Source organism: Diadema antillarum, unplaced genomic scaffold, assembly GCF_040938485.1.
Source record: "Diadema antillarum isolate AM-2024a unplaced genomic scaffold, OU_Dant_1.0 seq00002163_RagTag, whole genome shotgun sequence".
NCBI classification, from domain to species: domain Eukaryota; kingdom Metazoa; phylum Echinodermata; class Echinoidea; order Diadematoida; family Diadematidae; genus Diadema; species Diadema antillarum.
In genome coordinates, this window is record NW_027272802.1 from 74,237 (window position 1) to 91,508 (window position 17,272).

Genomic DNA, 17,272 nt, shown 5'->3' on the forward strand with positions numbered 1-17,272 from the left:
AACATCAAATGGTGTGACAGTTTTTGTCAGAATTCCCTATCAATTTCAACTTGTTGCCAGGATAGTTTTCAGATTTCACTTGCTTCATTATCGAAGCTGTTTGACATTTGAAAGAACTGCTCCATAAAGAAATCACCTTTCATTTGTTATTTATTTTCACAAACAAGTATTTTGGTCACTTGAATATTTCTTAGTATTATTTCAATGTCATGATATTTCATGATGGTTATGTATTCTGTCTTTACATGGCAAGATGGGATTTTTTTTTTTCCATCCAGGGTCAAAGAAGAAAGTGACAGGAAGGAAACCAAAAGGATAGGGAGGAAATGAAAAGGATACAATGAAACACCTGATCAGCAGGCTCTTTTTTATTACAATGGTGAATGCAGTACATCAGAATTTAAGTACAGTTCTAAATAATTTATCAGTTGAAAAATGAGCAAAGAAAATGGATTTCATCGAGTTCTAAATGAAAACTAAACTAGCATCGCCATTATGATTTAGATCTAGAACCTAGTGCTAGTACTACAGAATAGACCTGATGCAAACTTGTTGTCAAGCTTTTGGTTGAGTTTCTTCAGAGACACAAATTTTGGTAGCACAATACCCGAGTGAATAAGAAAAAGGAAAAAAATATAAATACACAACTGTAATGCAGGTCTCTAGACCACTCCCATGCACGATTGGACGAGCGAGCATCAGCCCCCGTTTCTTCAGTGTCACTCTCGTCATTGGCCTAGGCTAGGCTACTCGTGTCGTAGTTTTACTCGCCATCATCAATGTCATACATGGTTACACAAAATAAATTACATCTTGCCATCACCTCAACCACAGCAAAACCCTGAATATCACTCCCATCATAGTCACTCTCAGCTCACAAGACATATCAGCAAACGATACAGACATCGCAGACCTAGCTAACTAGCTCTAAACGGGGTCCCTCTAAACATAGTTGTAACTACGCCACGTTAGACATTAGTTGTACACAAAAATGACACGGAGGTGAAAAACTAGTAATGAATACATGAAGATCATCAACGATGGCATATTACCGTATAAAAAAATACACAGAACATCTTGCACCCAAAAAAAAAATCGAGGTAAAAAACTACGATGAGAAAAACTAGGGTGAAAACACGATGCTTGGAAGACGAACGATGAAGACACTACGGCAAAAATGCTTACACGGAAAAGTAACGAGTGGGTGCCACACAAACTACGTGTTTTCGCACATACGTAGATAAGCTACATCGTGTTCAATCAAAAAACTCAACAAACACTAGGACAAAAACTCACCTCTAAATTGTTGCAAACGAGATAATCACTTAGAAAAAATGAACAAAACACTCTCAGAAGTACGATTGTACTCTGAGAATGAAAGATATAGAATGATACGAAAGCAAAAGAGAGAAAAGAGAGAGAGAAATGGACGGGAAACCTAGAGAAGTTACCCACACTCACTAACGTAAATGGAATTCAACACACACACCCCCGTGCCCCAGCATAGCAGTACACGTACACACACAAGGAGATATCGTCAAGCACTCTATGAGGAGATCGATATCACGATACCGCGCGTAAGAAATCACTGCAGTTGCTGGGGCAACAAAGATACATGCGCGCTGTAAACATGAATATTGATTAGTTTCTCAGCAGGCTCGAACCCCTGGCAGGTGTTTTGGCCAATAAGAGACATTCTAAAATATGTTTCTTTGCATAAATTATTTTTCTGAGTCCCAGTAAGGATCTCTGTGATTGGCTAAAATTATTCTACAGCTCCTGGCCAAGCCTGAGGTCCTAGGACGCCCTCTTTTGGTCATAAATAATAAAAACCACGTTTTTTGTGGGAGCTGACGGGGATGGGTTAAAACATATATGGGAGTCTACAAACTGAAATATTTACAGGGGGGGGGGGGAGGACAATTCTGTATCAAAATCAGAAACAAGTACTCTATAGACAAATTGTGAAAATCTTGCAGGGAGCAACAATTACCACCTCTAAGTCCTTCCCCACCCCATACCAGTGCTTCATCATCTATGTGTTCTTCCAAGCTGCTCTGACTAGCACTACTACAAGCTGCTCTCACTAATAGTACCAGGCTTGAAAATGGCAGCAGGTTTTGAGAAGACAAATTCAGTAGAGAACAAGGAAGAGAAAAGAGTGGTGAGGGTAAGGTATTTCCCACTTCAGAAAAATTCCTCCCCCCCCCCCATCCCCTCTGTCCTAACCACCATCCCACTTCTTTCGCCCCAATTTTCTTTCACACTTTAGACACATTCCAATAATACCTCTGTAGAATGGCAACAAGAGCGGCCCCCAAAACCTCTCCAGTTGGGGGAGACAATACCAGATACCGGAGAGCCATTGTCGGGCCACTGATGGCCAACTGATGGGCGAACAAAGGCCGGGCCACTTGAAGGGGCGTAGAGAAACCATTAGCACTTTCAATAACATCTGTTTGTGTGGCTGGGACTAAGGGGGATTGTCAAAGGGATTTTGAGGCCTGAGATGACAGACAGGTGAAGAAGGAGTTGGGAAAGGATTTACAGGAAATATTCTCACTTCCAGCCAGAGGTGTAATTCTTTTCTGTCACCTGCAAAACAAATTTTCATAATCCAGCATCACCTGTTGTAACATAGTTAAACTCTTTCCTCCAGTGCACTTAGATTCCCGTCATGAAAATCTATGATCTCTGAACTTTTTCAAAACACTGAAGAGAGAGAGGTTCATACGATGAAAATATCTCATTGCAGCATGAATCATATGATCCAAGTTACTAGATTTCTGCTTCTATTGAACAGGGTTTTTTTTTTTTAATTTGTTTTACACGTATTTTAGATTTCTATACCACACTGCAGGGTGAACTGGCTGTAGACAATGATTTCATGATAATTCCTATACAAAATCTAATTCTTAGGCAATTTTTGGTCACAAGAGAATAAAGGCCACCGCACACTACACGATCAGACTGGTCTTAAAGTCTTAAGCCAAGCTGGGTCTGAAGACCAGTCGTACGAGCGGACACCGCACACTATACGACCCGACTGTAAAGTGCACGCAGTGCGCACTGTGTGCGCTTGCACTTTACTCATGATTTTACTGCATTGTGAATGGCTGAAAGCCTACGACCAGTCATAGAAATTCAACATGTCAAATCTCTACGACTGGCGCTAAGACCCAGTCGTACGACTAGAAAATGGCAAGACTGTGACGTCACACTTCTAGTCTTAAGGTCTTAAGACCGGTGAATCGGGGCAAAATTGTGTAGTGTGCGGCGGGCTTAAGTGAAATACTCTTCCTCTAGAGACAGCAAAGGAAGTCAAGTCCAAGTTGGAAGAAGAGAAAAAGTCACGATGTAAATGCATAATATTCCTCCTTGAAATTCAGATGGTTTCTACTTTTTACACCAGCTGATATACCTGTTACAAGTAACTAAGATACGATGGGTTACATAATTATGTTAATACAGAGTAAAATTCTAAACATTTAAGTGTTATTAACATTTGGTACAAAGACACAAAATTTGTTTGAACAGTTAAACAAGAAAATAAAAATAATAGAGAATTAAAAAAAAACAAACCTACAGATCCAAATGGTCAACTAAGGAAATAGTCTGCATGGTACAAAAGTATTGCATTACTTCAGCTAACAGGACATTGGAATTCTTCCGTAGTTTTTGTGTACATTTAGGAAAGACCCAGTTGCAAACATACAGTCTATTTTGACTAGATGTACTCATAAGATGGATACCAGGTCCTGAGGGCATTTTTGTTGTTGTTTTTTCCCTCTTTGTTGTTTACAGAGAGAAATGTAAAGAAAGAAAAGCGACAAAAACATGTCGCACATCTAGATTGTTGAATAAAAACAGACTGACAACTGCAAAGATCTACACTGTTCATCTGGTCTTATTCTTGGGGGGGGGGGGGGGAGGGGGGATCTAAATTGGGGTGATGAGGGTAGAAAAAGGAGGGACGTTCTCCCGCCGGCAGAATTGTGCATTTTTCCGTCTATCGCAATGATTGATGCATTTAGGAACGAATTGAGCTGGCCCAACTGTTTCCCCAGCTCACTGTCGGCCACAATCACAGGCTTCAGTCAAGATTACCGAAAAGTACACGCACCATTGCTCCTTGATATGTAAAGGGGTGCACGTATCAAACTCCTCCCTATACCTTCTCTTTCCCGCTCCCCCTCTGGAAAAGAGGGCGAGAGAGAGAAAAATTTACCAATAATGGAAATAGCCATGGGGCATTCTGCAAGTAAACAGGCAACCACCATTGCCACACATCAATACTCCAAACATGAAACACAGCGAACAAGGTGAAACTGTCATGCACAATCCAAAGTAGGCATTCCTGATGGATTCCCAACATTTACATCTTTTAGTATCGGGAGCGTGTACTTGGCGGGGAGAAAACAAGAAACGCTAGAGGGGGGAAACAGAAAACTTCCACTCCAGTATCGACAGCTCACTCACTTCTCTACCTCGAGAGTTTTTAATGTTTGTTGTTGTTGTTGATGTTCTAGTTCTATCAGGCTTTTGCCGTGCACATGCAGCAGAAGTCATTACATGAAGTACTGGGATGAAAACATGCAAAATCAGTCTCAGTTTATAGTGAACGTAGTGTGTTTAACACACTTCAAGCCCAAAGAATAATATTTTCATGATGTTTCCAAGGTCATCAGAAGGTGAATTCTTGTGCATCGCATTCCCAGGAATATGATGGAAAAGATTATTTTCCTTTATTTTCTAAGCAAAACAAAACAAAACAGAAATCTGCCTGGAAATATAATGCTAATCTATTAGGCCTATAATACAAATTAGTCTTGTTTTTCGAGGTACTCCCATTTTACCCCTCTGCAGATTGTCTAACATGGGATTTTTACAATTTCACTCATCAAAGTAATTTGGATAGTGTTTTAATGTCTTATAATTAAGTATACAGCACAAAATCAATGCAAAAATGATACATTAATAATTATATTGCTGTCATGCCATAGAGTAATAAATGTTGTTAATAAAAAGATTGAACTCCTTCAGGAGAACTATCTATATTTTTAGTTTACAAATGCAGGGGTCACCGATCTCATTTATGAAATAGGGTCTACAGTGTACAGGGTGATTGAAGCTGGAGCATACACTGTTGTAGGTCACTACAGCTTGAAATGGTGACTAAATGTAGTATCATGTGGATGACATTTACAGCACTAAATCTGATATCAGAACTGAACACATCAAGATTTAGTGCACTATTACGTCCATAAGAGATGGTTAAACATTGTAAGCATTTGATTAAATCTAAAAAACATCTTGTGTTTCTCCATTAACTTTTCCACGATCACATCTTGAAAGTGCCAAGGGCATCCTAGGTGGACAGACAGGACCTTGGTACTGACAGAGTTAATCCAGTGAATGACTTGCATTCAAGCTTAGACACAACTTGCCACACAATCTCCAGCTGTATTCTGGTGCCAAATGTCATCTTCACACAGGGGCAGGTGGAATATTGCACCTGAGGGGTGGGGGGGGGGGAATAAAAAGGGGTGTGTCTGTGTGTCTTTTCCATATTGTTTACTTTCCACAAGTACACTAGCATTCATCTCTACACAGAATGCATTCAAAGGGAAACGAAAATAAAAAAATGGACGGCAGAAAAACAGAGAATGTTATGGCCTCTACATCATGTAGGCTCTCCAGAGCAAATCCTGACCTTGAAGGTCGTAGGGTGCAAGCATGAAAAATGTGAACATTAAGTCTTTGGTCTTCATCGCTACTGATTACACCGCATAAGATGATAGTGGGCAGTTTGCGTAGCTGTCCACAGAGAGTTAACGTGGAGATGGGGAGACTTTGAGAGACAAGAGCTATCTTTTTTTGCCGATGCCCAGATGGAGGGTGCTACCAAGCGGATCCAAAGAGCACTCATGCTGTCCTCATTGAGATGTTTTGCTTATGCGGCTCATCGTCGAAGGATTTCTCCACGACTGCCCGCGCCCCTGACAAAATTTGCCCAAATATCTTCCGCTGAATGCCAACATATTCTCCATCTCCACACCATGAATGTGGATTGAGGGAAGGTGTCCTTTTCTTTTTGCCTGAACGTTAGATGACCTGCCTCCAATTCTATAAGTGTGCATATCATCTGCGACTAGTGTTACTTTGCTATCTCACAGATTCCTCCTAACAATATCATCTTCTGAAAGTTTTCCTTATATCTTTAATACCACCTCTTTATGATTTCATTCACATGCTATATCATCCCGACCCCCCTCCCCCATCCCAAAGGAAAGACATTAGTGGATTTGTAGGAGAATGTCTTCGTGTTGTGTCTCCAAATCTACCAAGGGACAATTTCCATCTGATGCTTATCATACAAAATCATGCACAGTCCAACCATGCTCGAGTACGGGCAAATTGTTCATCTCTGTTTGTCCGACTGTCATCGCAAGTGGCAAAAGCATGATATTGGGGAGATGGCCATGTCTAATTTCAAAATCAATGAGAGAGCAAGCCCATCAATTGATTGGCATTTCAAAATTAGATGTGGTGACAATCCTGTGCGCATTATAGATTAGAGAGATGTGATGAGAATGGGATGATGGATTCTGTTCTTTGATTATCACTGACCATGCCGACATTCTAATGGGCGGCGATGTACTTGTTACTGGGCAGTTACTGTATATGCTGAATATTTCACAAGGTTTTTATTTTCGCGAATTTCGCAAGTCTGGTGCTATTCGCGAATTCAAAAATATGCAAATATATTAACGCTGATCCCGACATGAATGTGAAGTGCAATCATACATTCTGTGTTCAGTGTACTGTAGGCCTACTCCACAATCACAAATTCAACCACTCGGGAGATATTGTCAGGAAGTCTCGATCAAATATCGAAATAAGTTTAGGGAAGTAAAAAAATATATTAACATACTCAGTAGAAAGATAGAAAGATAGATAGATCATACATTGTAAATAGAAAGATAGATAGATAGATAGACAGATAGAGAGAAAGAGAGAGAGAGAAAGAGAGAGAGAGATATATTATATCATTTTCTTCATCTATTTATCTATTTCTCCCACTCTTTCCTTTTCTCTCACACCAGCATATACCTTACACATGCACGTTTACTCTTTCCTTCCTTTCTTCTATCTCTCCTACCCCCCCTCCTCTCTCTCTCTCTCCCCACCCCCTTCCCTCTGTCATTTCATACTCATATTTCAGCTCCGTACAACTTTCCTCGTTATCATCAGTACAAAGAATCCGTCTCTCCTAACAGCCTTGTGACTCATAAATATGCCTGTACCTCGGGCAGCTGACCCAGGGGTCGTGACCTTTGCAGGTCAAGTTTTCAGCTTTCACGATAATTGGTGTCAAACTTCAGCTCAGGGAATTAATAGCATAAAGTAGATAAAGGCAAGGTTGAAATGTATATAACTCCTATTACGACTCAAAATAACAATCAGAATTATGAAGGTAAAGTGCTATATTAAGACGTTTAAAAACACACACACACACACACACACACACACACACACAAATGTAAGCTTCAATATCAAATAACACACAAGCTTTTGCACCCTGTCTTAGAACACACCTTAAAGCAGACTGCTGGGAGAAAGGAATTCTCAAAATGATAGGATAGAAGCAGAGACATTACGATGCTTTCACCATCACGCAAGCAGCTACATGTACGTCCAAAGAACCAGACAGTCTGCTAAACTGGGACCTTGGTCAGCTCACTTTGAAATCAGCTATGAAAGATTAGAACAGTCTACTCATTTCACTCATCTAAAAATCACCTGTATTTTCTGAGTTTAGCAGAAGTGACCAATTGCAGGTCAATTAATTTATTGCAGTAGATGTGACACTGTATCCTAATGCCTAACTTCTTCCTCTCTCTTCCTATCAAGATCTTTCTTTATACTTGTCTCCCTCTCCTCCCCACATCCCCCTCTCTGATTATTTATAAGCTTGTCTCTGTACAGAGGTTACATGGACCACAAAATTTGTCTTTCTAGAATGGCTTTTGTTTACAACATTTGACTGGATGTGAGATCGCGGCAGGAGCATCAATTACGAGAATTGACATATTTTGTAATAAAATATACTCACTGAAAGCAGCGGAACGTAAAATACAAGGCAAGCAATACTCACCGCTTTAATGGTAGCGCAAGTACCCTGATGAGTTACTGCTTTTATTATCCACTTACACCCTTTGATCATCTTGGGTGTAACTTGTCTGAAAACACTCATGCCCCTTTTCATTTTTACTGCGTGAAGTAGAAAACTATGTGAACAAATGTGCAGTAAAGTCACGCAACATGATCACAATGCATACTTTGTCTTTTCCCTGTGATACAAGGCTCAAAATATCACTTATTCATTAACAATCCAACTCACTTGTTATGCCAAACTAGCAGGATTTACTGTACAGCATGACTGAATTGCACGTATACTAGAGAAAGAAGAAGAGGGAGGAGGGGGAGAAGAGGAACCTAATACTGTATAAGCTGTTATTTTCAAGAGGGTTTAATATCCCGAATTTCGCGAATCACAGTTGGACCGCAAATTTAACAACACGCGAAACTGTCACCATAATCTATAAGGTAGTAGTGCCCTTATGTAGGCCTCTGTGTCGATTCGCGAAAACAACATCTAGCGAAAATGTCCGTGACCTCCTCATTCGCGAAAATATCTGTACGCGAAAATAACAGCGTATACAGTAACCAAAATCTTTATACCCGTTTTATACGATATTTTTGATGGACTGACAGTTTAGAGAATGTCATCCCCTGAGCAGAAGCACAAATTTCCTTTTCACAAAACTCAGAATAAACCGATGGCATCAATACAGCAAATGCACCAGTATATGAAGCACATATTGTTGAGCTAGGGGGTGGGGCACACATTGTCTCTCCGCCCTGTTCCCAAGCATGATCAGCAATGGGCTGGATGATTACCATTGTAGGAGAGAACATCTTTCCTACCAAACACATTCCTTCTGTGACAATAAGTCTTTTGTGCATCTGTCATGCCAGTGAAGCAGCTGATCTTGACTGACGAGCTCAGCATTGAAAAACTCCAATTCAAATTCAGACACACACCAAAACATCGCATGTACAGACCAAGTGTTTTTCAAATAATCCGACTACCGCACGCAAACATTGTGTGATGCTGCGCCATGGTAACCTAGCATGTCATTAGCTAAGCGAGGAAGCTTGCTCATTTCAGCACCAACTTTGATGGAATTTCCCTACAAATTATTAGTCATTGACGGTCAATCAAACAGACCTAATCATCAAAAATGCTCGAAGATTACAAATCTAATATCTTCAACACTGCACTGTATCATTTATTTTCATCAGCAGTGACAATATTTGTGGGATGACCAGACCAACAGTGAAAGGCTTAAGATTTCATTCTTGCGAGGTAAACTTGTCTCTGCGAGGTGCGTTTGTATCTCCATACACTTGCATGATGTAATAAGTAGCTGAACTCTACCCAGAACTAGCAGGGAGGCTGTTCAATATGCTTGAAGTATTTATGCCTCAAGAGATGGGCTAACTCTAGCTGCATTCCCACACAGGAGTTACTGTAAAACACAATATTTTCGCAGCATGAAATTTTTGAATTGGAGCTGATGGCCTTCTTCACGGCATGAAATTTTCGCGAGTTCCCTCTAACATTCAATGCGTATAGTGTAGACAAGAACTTTCACATGCATTTTAATTTTGTGAATCTTGGCTCTCGTGAAATTCACAAAATTAAAATGTACACGAACATTCCTCATTTTACAGTATAGGCTTCTGCATTGCAATGCAAATATAAATTCTAATCACCATCATTCACACATGCCACTTATAACAAATTATCCTAAGAGTTAAAAAAAGAAGAAATCAACAGTGATCAGAATGTGACTCCTGACATCCCAGCATGTGTACCTATTGTGGCAAGTTGCATTATGGGATTAAAGATATTGCTACAGTCTTTGCACCCATTTCACACACACATCGCAGGGCAAATTATTGCACGAGTTTCGAACAAGGTATCAGGACGGACCGATTTCACATCGTGATGCAGACCATGAGAGTTAACAACAACTTTTTGTCCAAATGCACGAATCTGCATCGCATTGGAAAAGTCCATTTTAAAATGTCAAAAACCTTTTTTCTTTTTTTGGGGGGTGTGTATGAATGCAGCTTCTGTGCACCTTCCTTTCAGGCCGATTCCAATTTTTCTCCAATCTCCAATCGTTGTAGAAGTACCTCCTCATCTCTCCCCCCACCTCCCCCCCCCCCCCCCCCCCCCCCGCTAGTAGTATCTTCTCCAATCATCTCTCCCTCTCTCTCTATGTATGTCCATCCTCTTCTTCCCCCACCCTCTCATCCCTGCTTCCATAATTCCATCTCCATTCTGTTTTCTTCATATATTTCTCTCACTCTCTGTCTCACCTAATATCCTTCTCTCTCTCTCTTCTCTTTGCTCGTTTCTGTAGTCTCTATTACATCAAGTTTTCCCTATCTCTTTTCCTCTCTTTCTCCAAGTGTCTTTTCCTTCTTTCCCCCCCCCCCTCCAATTTGCCCTCCCTTCTCTGCTTCTCTTCCTCAACAATGACTGAAGGCATGATTACACAATGAGTTGGATGTGCGCTAGTATTGATGCTCAATTTGCTCCTTGCTGTTTGACTCGACCCTCCTCCATTCCGCCACCGTCGTCGTCATCATCACCACCGACAAAATTGACATTCAAACATTGCACGCCGCGCGCAGACTCGTCGTGTCACCGCACACATCGTCGGCACGCGTGGGTCCTCAATTACGGGAATTGCTCTTGTGGCTGCGGCTGCTCGAGTCGAGGGGATGTGTGTCCTACTGAAAGGGGTTGCAAGCTTCTAAGGGGTTCTTTGCACGCCACCAAGAGATGAACTTGGAAGGGATACTCTCGTGGGGGTAGGAGAGAGACAAGATGTCTATGAGTTTGATAATTGGATAATTTCATTAAATACTCATTCATGCCCCCCCAATTTTCCCTTTCTCTCTCTTTCTCTCATTCCTGATATGAATCACCTTAACCTTTCCTCTGAGCACACGTTAATCCTTCCAACAAGTACAACACATATCATGCCTACAATAATGGTGGTAATTACTTTGCATTTCCTTGTTTTCTAATAAAAGCTATGAATACATACACTTATAGATATATAGCCACATACATACACAGAGAGATCAAATGAAGATAGATAGACAGATAGATAGATACTGCTTTTATCAGGGTTATCATATAATCAGACTGAATAGGTATGGTGCAAGGACCTTAAAATCAAAGTAGGCCTATTTACTGTAAAACCAGAAACATTAGCGGCACAAAGTTTTTGTGAATTGGAGCCGATGGCCCTTTTCACAGCTCACAACTTTCGCAAATTGCTACTGGCATTCAATGCACTGTGTAAACAAAACCCTTTGCGGGCATTTTACTTTCGCAAATCTTTACTCCTCACAAAATTCATGCTTAGAATATGTGGGATGTTACAGTTTTCAAATAACTTGTATCTGTGGTATTCTAAAAGTGGATATTTTCGTGCAAGTAATTTTTCACTCTCGGCAGGGTAAGCTGTATTTCGCGTGTTTCTAATTCATCAGAATCAGGACATCAACTACTGGAACAAATGGCATGCGAAAATGCTGGTGTGCTTTTATCTTAGCGCCAGCTTCTGGTTGCACGAAATGCGCACAAAAATTTGACACCACGAAAATTTCCTATATTACAGTACACGATGATTCTATCTTATATAGAAGCCTAGTACACACTGGTAGCAGGCATGTATAGTAGGACCATGCAGGTTGGATTTTTTAAACTGGGAAACACTACTAAACAATATGCTACATCCTTCAGCTTTCAATCCATAAGTCAAGATTGGACAATGTGGTAGTTTGGTGAATTTCTGCCATTTGAGGAATTTTAGAATGCTCTATAATTACTGTGTATATGTTAAAAAGCATTGTAATGTCTCAGTTCTGCAGCAGCATGGGTATTTGCAATGCATTCCCCTTTGCCTAATCTACACAAGAGCTACGCAACACAATGTATCAATCACTTCACTCATACAAGTGACATTAAAAACCTTGTATGGCCTACTCCAATAGCAGTCACACGCTGCACACAATACTGGGATGAGGGAGGGAGTGCAATGACTGGAATGGCCACACAAAGGCAGCCATACTCCTATCTTGCCAGGGTTCATTCTATGCTCCTGAAATGCATTTTTGCAAGGCCCTCCGGCTAATTGGTACACTGTACCCCTTTACTAGCCCACCATTCAAAATCAACTTCCACACAAGGGCACCACAAAGAAATTCAAGGGTTTTTTTAGGCAACTTCATGTACAGAGCAGCCAACGGCCTACAAAAGATACTGTGTCATTTTACCCAATATTTTACTGCCTCAATCACAAACAAACAGATTTGTTACTCTTCCTTCTCACAACAAAGATGTCTCAGCCTTGTAATACTGAACAATGTCAGACTTGAAATACATAGTCAAGCCTTATAGAGTCCCTCCTCCCCCCCCCCCCCTTGAGTTGTTGGCTCATAGTGGTGATTCACTGCAAAATTATCAAAGACAGCTAAGGCTGTAGGTCATAACACTCTTTGATAAAGAGAGCACCCTATGAAAGGCTACCTCCTAGGGATGGTACAACATTGGTAGGCCTATAGTATTGGTAGAGTCATAGAGATGAGGATTGGGCTTTTAACTTTTGTGAAATACCAAGAAACCACTTATGAAAGACATTAGTACAGAGCATGCCATTTTAAGAGGAATTCAAAGTTTATTTGGTGAAAACTGGTTTTGGAATGTCTTTTCCAGTATTCTATATTGATTTCCTACAACACTGCATGTATGCATCAATTTATTCTTGTTTATATACCAATACAACTACAGGCCCTTTTCTTTATAAAATCACTAAGTTATCTGTCTCACATGACCGGTATATATGTAATTTTTCTTTACCTGGAGAAAGTTACAGAAGGTAACAGAAGAAGTGATGTCTTGCTGTAGAAACCATGTGACTGAAGCGTCGCCGCCGATCATACTGGGAAGATGCACTTTAAAAGCAGAGATGATTAGGTCCTGGAAAACAACTTCACTTTTGACGGAACGTGTGGTTTCAATTTTCATGGCAGACTGGAGAGCTTTTATGCTTCCTCTCTACTACAAATGGGTCAAGTGTCATCCTTGGTCGTTCTCATGACGAGTGTTGGTGATAAAGCATTTTGATTGCCACGCCAGGGGTTTGATTGATTGCTACGGAATTAATAACGCTCTATTCAAAAGTTGTCGGACTTGGACTTGCGAAGTTCTTTGCACATTATGAGGACGTTTATTATGTGTCTCAAACAAATTGCTTAAATTTGTCGTTTCTTCAATTCAGGTTGAGACAAAGATAGTCTTTCTTTTTCTTGTCAATACTTCTGATAATACAAATGTTCTCTTGTTTTAGCAAAACATAAAAGAAACCTGTGCCTTAGCTCAGAAATATGAAATAGTGTGTGTTTGTATACAAGAGACTATTAAGAAGTAAATGACTGAATTGAAGTACAATGTTTTTGTTTTTGTTTTTTTTTTGGGGGGGTTGGTCAGGAGATAGGGGAAGATGCAGGGGGAAGAGGTGATTGCTCAACATTCGGGATGATCAAACAACTAACGGGAATCATGATTAATGTGTACAGCATGCACAGCACAACAAACCACACCATAGCGCATGAATCTAACATCACTGTTGACACATCTTCATAAGGCACACCTCCCTTGGCACAGACAGGGCCCCTCATACTGCCGGCCAGCATGTCCTACGTTCATTTATCAGTCTACATCTTGTATCATCCATCCCCCCCCCCCCTTACCTATTCCATCCACTTTGGACTTTCTCCACATATTATCTTGATGCTGGGGAAGAGTAGGGAGAATTGGATGCAATCTTGACATAGCTGGTTCGGCCAGAGCTATCTAATCTTTCATTTTGGCGTCTAAACACAAGAGCGCGAGTAACTTGTCACCCCACAATTACCGTACATCTCCACACTCCTCCTGGGGAGGTGAATGCAACCCGCTCTGGGAAATTTCCCTCCTGCGTACTGCTGTGCATGTATGATGTGTGGTGACACAACATTTCCTCTTGCGACAATTTGTCCGGTCTTATTTTCTATTAGGACCTAGGGTTAGGGTTAGGGTTGTGATATGGTTTTTGGTTTTATAGTTTGATGTGAGGATTAGGATTAGGGTTAGGGTTATGTTAGTGGTTAGGTTCTACAGTATTTGGCTTAGCGTGCAGATATTTCATGGGAGCAATTGTCACAGGAGAAAAGCCCATGGAACCATAAAGTGGTATCTACGGCTGGAACTATCTCTTTCCCACGCGTGTCCTGTCATCTTGCAACAACACTCTCTCAATGTGGCTGGGAGGTCTGTCTGCTGCTTACATGGCTTTCTATAACAGCAAAGCATTCCGAAGTGGGAAAAAGGGGGGAGGGGGGATTAAGAATGTAGAAGCTTACCCCACCCCCCCCCCCCCCCCATCCGACCCATTTTTTACATGCGATATGCTGTCTGAAAGGTACCAAATACAATGTACTATTAAACTGGTCACAAAAATTGTCATGAGCTCACTCTCAGTAAAATAGCTTTGAAAATATGCATTCCCACATGCACACACATTACAAATAGTTGTATGTTCCGGACTACCCAACATTCACACATAGTATTGAAATATTAAAGGGAGGTTCCACAGAGCTGTGAGGGAGATGTGTTACACACATTTCAACTGTCAATAATAATCCCCAAATAAGGGTGGTTTTCACATGATTCTTTTGTCGGCAACATGCAGTTAGTTGATCTTCAGGGATCCTATGTTACAATCAGGAAGATTTGACAGGTCAGTATGTTGAGCATGAATTATGCGTAATATGTAGATTATTTATCTATTCATATATTCATCTTTTTATCAATTGTGCTTTTAAACTCTATTTCTCCACAGGAAGAAATGAGACAGACAGAAAGATGTGAATTCTCACAACTTTTTGCTTTGTTTCACATTATAATCTCAAAAATATCTCTTCTTTTTCTTTCATTCCTTTTTGCTCCACTGGGTACAGGAGTTCCATGACATTTATCCCTCAAACACCTTTGCCAAAATGGAAGCATGTCATTGGTTGCTAGCCAAGGGGGTGGAAGGGGGGGGGGGGGGGATAACCAAGTGAGCAAAGGTGTGACAACTACACCTCGTTGGGGTGTGTAATTGGTGAATGGTTGGGCATACATGTCCGACTTTCATTTTGACCGAGTGGGGATGGCTCAGCTCCGGTGAGCCGTTGTCCCCGGTTACGAAGAGAGGCGGGCAAAGTCTATTAACGTGATGAGGGACACCTGGGCCAATGCATGCAACACACTTTACACCTGAGCTATCTTCTTTCTTTTTTTTTTCCGTAACCCACGGGATGTCAACAATATTCAACTAGGCATGTAATGGTCAATTTCCTATGTGGGGTATGCCATGTATGCAGCGGGAGAGCTACCGCTAGCAAACGCCATCTCCTCTACCCTGTACAAGATTTTTACCCTTGAATGAGAGGAATCCTAATGAATTATTATCCTATGTATACAGTCACTGGAAAATCCTCAAGCACACTGGAAAATCCAAGCACACGAGAGCTAATTACGCCATCAAGCAGATTTTAATTGGAACCGTTTGCAAATAGTCATTGAATATCAAATCATTTTACACAAATGAGCTTAATGCTGCACTACATCGCACATGAAATCCCCCCTCCCCCCTTCCATCTCCTCTTCACGCTGTTGGGAACAGCAGTTTTATCACTTAATCACTTTTCCACTGGCATCACACAAATTTCCCAATAATGACTAAATCAAGAGCAGCGCATATTATTACAAGTCAAACTATATTAGACGTGTAAGTGTGTGTAGACACACACTTTTACAGTCATACACACAAACACACACACACACATAATATAAATACACAGTGTACACTCACACACCAACACACAGGTGATGAGTCACTGGGGGAGAGACTGAGAGAGATCTTCGGATGCACTGCCTCTTATCCCATCAACCGACTCTACTGCCACACACAACCATTTGAATCCTAATACCCATCTGCAGGGCTGTTCAAACGCATTACCAATCACTCAGATCCATTTGCAGTATACACACATGCATGGGGATGGGGGGGGGGGGGGGTTGGGTGGAAAGGCTCATCACATGCCTTTAGAACAATACCGCAAGTACATAACAGAACTGTGCTGAATCAAATTTCTTAAGCTTTTGACACACATTTGCATTCCCATAAAAGCAGAAGAAGAAGAACATCAAAGGATCAAAACAAGCATACATCTCGTATACCGGTGGTACTCTAGTTCAACCCACTCCCTTCCTAGTCCTACCTCTCCCCCCCCCCCCCCAATCAAATCACCTCCTGAAACCTTTCGATAGATACTGCACCCACACTCTCTGAGCAGAGCAAATAACGGCAAATGACTGAGTCAGTGTTGAAAATAGAAATGAGACATCTTCGGCGGAGAGTGACTTTCTTCATGCATTCTCCATAATCTCTCTCTCTCTCCTTCTCCCTGTTTTTTTTTTTCTCTCTCTCAGCTCTGCCTTTCTTCTCCTACTTCATCCCACAAAACATCCATCCACTCCTATCAGGGATTTGTAAAATAAGAGCTGCGGAGAAAACCGGGATAAGGCAAATGGAGAAGTAATTCCGCGAAATAAGACCGTCTCCAACCCTGAGTAAGTCGCGCGGACACTCGTCTGCTTTTACTCGTGTGTTAAAAAAGCTCCTACCCTCTCCCCTTGCAAACTGGGGGGGGGGGGGGGGGGCAAAGTCATCTCCGCCACAGGACCGCTTAGATTTGTATCTCAACTAAGTGGACAGCCAGCCACTGTCACGCTGCCTTCATTCCACTTAAACTAGTTAAAGCATATCCATTTATTCATGAAATGTAACTTATTCAGTCAATTTGGTAGTATGGGATGATGAGCATCGCTGTGTCTCGACCAATACGTTCTGATTTGTTTTGAAGGACGCACAACATCTCTCACTCTCCCACACAGACATCAGGAGAGGACATTTGTTTAATACAAGAAGCATGTAAATAATTAACAGCACTCTTTCCTCTTTCTGGGAGAAGCGCACCGCTCGGGAGGTGAACGGAGTTCAAGTCAAAATCAAATTTTGCTATCGTATCA

General features: G+C 41.2%; 1 protein-coding gene across 11 annotated transcripts in view; it reads right to left on the reverse strand.

Moving 5' to 3' along the window:
- LOC139714112 (segment polarity protein dishevelled homolog DVL-3-like) overlaps positions 1 to 17,272 on the reverse strand; it is a 110,645-nt gene that overhangs the window by 67,482 nt on the left and 25,891 nt on the right. The gene's annotated exons all lie outside the window — the stretch shown is intronic.